The sequence below is a fragment of the Mastomys coucha genome, unplaced genomic scaffold (assembly GCF_008632895.1).
Source record: "Mastomys coucha isolate ucsf_1 unplaced genomic scaffold, UCSF_Mcou_1 pScaffold9, whole genome shotgun sequence".
NCBI lineage: Eukaryota > Metazoa > Chordata > Mammalia > Rodentia > Muridae > Mastomys > Mastomys coucha.
The window spans coordinates 64,956,691-64,961,482 of record NW_022196915.1 but is presented as its reverse complement, the minus strand read 5'-3'; positions in this window follow the sequence as shown (position 1 = coordinate 64,961,482).

Sequence of the window (4,792 nt, the reverse complement as noted above, 5' to 3'; positions counted from 1 at the left end):
TAAAAGGGAGTAGGGGGAGAACAGGGAGGAGGGGGAGGAGAGCAGGGAGGAGGAGGAGGAGAACAGGGAGGAGGAGGAGGAGGAGAAGAAGAAGAAGAAGGAGGAGGAGGAGGAGGAGGAAGAGGAGGAAAAGAAGAAGGAGGAGAAGGAAAAGGAGAAGGAGAAGGAGAAGGAGAAGGAGAAGGAGAAGAAAAAGAAAAAGAAGAAGAAAGCAGACTGAGTTAAGCCATGAAGAGAAAGCCAGTAAGCAGTACCTATCCACGGCCCCTGCATCAGCCTCCAGGCTTCTATCCTGTTTGAGTTTCTCTCTTGACTTCCCTCAGTGATGAACAGTAATGCGGAAGCATAAACCTAATACTTGGTTTCCTCCTCAGGTTGCTTTGGTCATGGTGTTTCATCACAGCAGTAGTAACCCTAACTAAGACAGACAGTAAATATCTAATATTGCTGTTTTGCTTTCTATAAACGAAAGGAACTAAATTCCTTCACAGTGACTTTGAAAGTAATGTGTATATATGGTAAAGCAGCAGTGAGAACCACGGTTCTCTGTTAGTTTCCCAGGGTGGACAATGCATGAACCTCCTACCCCAATGCCTGCCGACCTGAAGCTATCACTCTGGTGCTTCTTGTATATCGTTCCAGAAGCAAGTGCTGTTTCTAAAGTATATGCAAGGATATGACTTCCTGCTCCTATATCTGCAACGTGTATGGATGCAGGTGTGTGTGTGTGTGTGTGTGTGTGAGTGTGTGTGTGTATGTGTATGTGTATGTGTGTATGTGTGTGAGTGTGTGTGAATGTGTGTGTGTATGTGTGTGTGAGTGTGTGTGTTTATGTGTGTGAGTGTGTGTGTATGTGTGTGTGTGAGTGTGTGTGAGTGTGTGTGTGAGAGTGTGTGTATGTGTGTGTATGTGTGTGTGAGTGTGAGTGTGTGTGTATGTATGTGTGTGTGAGTGTGTGTATGTGTGTGTGAGTGTGTGCGTATGTGTGTGTGTATGTGTGTGTGTGAGTGTGTGTGTGTGAGTGTGTGTGAGTGTGAGTGTGTGTGTATGTGTGTGAGTGTGTGTGTGAGTGTGTGTGTATGTGTGTATGTGTGTGTGAGTGTGTGTATGTGTGTGTGTGAGTGTGTGTGTGAATGTGTGTGTATGTGTGTGTGTATGTGTGTGTGTATGTGTGTATGTGTGTGTGAGTGTGTATGTGAGTGTGTATGTGTGTGTGAGTGTGTGTGTGTATGTGTATGTGTGTATGTATGTGTGAGTGTGTGTGTGTGAGTGTGTGTGTGAGTGTGAGTGTGTGTGTATGTGTGTGTGTGTATGTGTGTGTGTGTGGGTGTGAATGTGTGTGTGTACTTATCTGCACATATGGATTCATATTGTAATATATCCTAGTGATCATTCCATATTTGTAGTATGGATCTACCTTTTAAAAAGCAGCACAGTAGTTATAGTAAACCCATCCCTTGCCACCAGCATCCTACCTTTGAAGCCTATGATCAGAGTTGCAAAAATTCTTTCTTTTCTTTTTGAAACAGGGTCTTCGTATGTAGCCTTGGCTAGCCTGGGACTCACTATGTAGAACAGACTGGGCTGGAACTCCTAGAGATTCACATGCCTCTGTTGCCTCCTGTGTGCTGGGATTAAACGTGTGCGCCATCACACGTGGCCTTGCAGTAACTATCTCAATACATTTGCACTTAGTGGGTGCTGCTATATTTTAAATTATGCAGTGCATGCATCCGTGCCTTTACAGAATGCCTTCATTCAGTGTGAGCTTCATTTTTCACTAATGCTTTGCAAGGTGGATAATGGAGGGGTCTGATGGGACATGTTGTATTCAACTTCCAGATGGTGTAGAGAAACTAAAAGTCTCTCAGACAGGAATTGCAAGGAGACATTTTTGGTAAAGAAAAGTGTATGGCACATTATACTTAAAATGCTTATTTGGAAGAAAAACAATTGTTACATTAAGCACAAAAAGCAGGACACTTGGTTTATCTACTACTATTGCTGCTCCTGTTGCCCTCTGCATGATTTAAAACTAACCCATGGGTTAAAAAATGGCAAGGAGGACAGCCGTGTATGAGGTGACTATTTACAAATTTTCTACATTTCAGATTTTATGGAGTGAATGTATGTATTCAAGGCTAAAAGTAGAAAAGACACTGAATTATGAACATGGATGAAGGACCCATAGAGGAAGATTATGGGTGATTTTAAGAAATGGGAAGATGGGTCAGAGAAATGATGGCTCAGCTGTTAAAGGTGACTGCTGTGATCCCAAAGGACCCACCTCCATTTCCCAGCACTTAGGCGTCTCAGGACCATCTGAAACTCCAGCTCAGGGCATCCAAAGCCCCCTTCTGGCTCCTGAGGATATTCTCCAATTCCATCCTCACCCCACAGCAATCATTCCCAGATACACACACATGTACCTAAATAATTCCTCATAAATAAAAGGAAGTCTTAAAAAGAAAAAGGAAAGAGAAAGAAAAGGACAGATAAGAAAACCCAGTAGTTGGGTCTATAGCGAGACCCCCCCCCAACTGTGATCAGCTCCGTGAGTGAATAATGTCTATATCCCATGATCTTATTATCAACAGATAATAAGAGCCAAAGATCTTGCATCATTGAAAGAAAGACATAGCAAAGACAGTAGACTAGCCCCAGAGAGCCAGAGAGGGAGTGCATATTACATCTTACAATCATCTTCATCAATGTCATTTTTAAAGTGTTGTCAAGTTAAATCAGCTGCTATCTGGAAAATGTCCTTGTATAGTCAAGGCCATTGCTTAACAATGTTGAATACATGAGGCCTCTACTGTATTTGTTTCCTTAAAAATCTGCTGTTACTTTTTTTTAAAAAATGCTATCTTAAACACATCTGTTTGCTTATTACTTACTTAGCATCTTTGATTACACTGCCCTTTCCTTGCGCAAACTGTTTAGGAAAATGTCACCGTAAAATATTGATAGTCGGCATGGCCAGGCTTTGAAAGATAACCTTCAAGTTTAATTCCAGTCCAAAGAATTCAAGGGACTTTCCAAATTAATTTATTTGGATTCCTCTTGGAATTTGTAGTTCTGAAAGGGCCTTGTAGAAGCTTTCCCCCTCTAGAGTTTACAAAACAAATAACTTTTGTTTCACTTTCAGGAAACAGATTTCTTAAATATAATCAGAGTTTTTCTTTTTTCTTTTCTTTTCAGGTGTCCCCAGTTAGTGTGTGGTATGTGACATCACAGTTAGAGATAATTTTAGAAGTTAGCCTCTGAGGATATTATTTAAGAAGTAGATTGTGGGGGAGGGTACAGGGGTACAGGGGAAGTCTCTGTTGTCCTATGAGCGGGTCTGAATTATTGAAGCTGGTGCATCACTTAATAGACTGCTTATATTGTGAATGTATGGTATTCGATATTCTTGAAAATGGGACCTGGATTTCAATTGTTTTGTTGATGTTTTTGAGAAAGAGTGTCATGTAGACCGAGTGGCCTTGCTGCGTAGCCCAGGATTGCTTTGTATTCCTGATGATTGTTCTTCTCATTCTCCTAGCTGTGGTGACACACACACACACACATACATACACACATGCACATGCACACACACATATCTAAAACATGTATGAACACGATGCCTGGCTCAGTGTGTGTTTTTTTTTGTGGAGATTTTATCACAGTTCCCAGGGTTAATGGAGGCTTTCCCCTACCTTACTGTTTCCCTTCATCTCTCTAAAACCATGTGTACAAATGACTCAATGAAGGAAACCTCTGCACCTTTCAGAGACAGGCTAGCTCTGTTCTGACACTCTCCTGGTGAGCATTCTCCAACACCTCTGGACTTTGATCCTTGTTCATACTCTTCATGACAGTTAGCAACCAGACAGTCTTGGAGCCAAGGTTTGTATTTTCCCTATGACAACACACCATTTCCCACAACCCAACATCTATTGTTAGATGGATCTGTCAACCTTTAATAACGTACAATGCACAGTGTGTATTAAGTGTATGGATGCTGCATTATATGCAATGTGGAGATTTTAGCCTTTGTTTCTGTTACAGATTTTATCACTACTTAGACTTGCTGATGAACACTTCCTCCTTGAAATTTGCTTTTCTTTTGGATTTCATGACTTCTCTCTCTCTGTAGCTATTCCTTTTCTATCTCTTTTTGCTGATTTTTATCTTGAGTGTTTCTTAAAGCTGCATCCCACGCTTCCTCCTGATGCACCACCACCTGCACACTTCAGTGACAATCTCCACTCTGACAATCCCCAAACCACACCTTTGAGCTCCAGACCATGCCACCTGCTAGACCCCTCTAATTAAATGTCCCCAGGGTAGCAGTTATTTAGGTAGAAGCAAACCCAAGCAGCCCACCCTTTTCTCAGTATTCCATCCTGGCTTCTTAACAATTCCCTGAACATCCCATCAGTTATATAAGCCAGAGGACTAGGAGTCGTCCTTCATCCTCTCGCCTCTCCTCTCCAGATGCAACTCATTTGCAGCTGTTGCCAGCATTGCAGCTAATCAGTTCTTAATCTGTCTCCTCTGATTTCCATTCCACAGCCCAAGCCACAGCCAGCTAAGATGGCTGCTCCCACGGCCTAGTTTAGTTCTTCTTCATCATACTGTCCTCTTCCCTTGTTATGTTTCAAATCACTAACAGGACAATCTCTTTAAAAGCATGAATGCATTCTTCTTCTCTGGGACAATGGCTTTACACTGCTTTGCGAGATCTTTCTAGTATCTTATCCCTGGCATCCAGAAATGCTATTTTTTTTTTTTTAACAGACTCAATTCA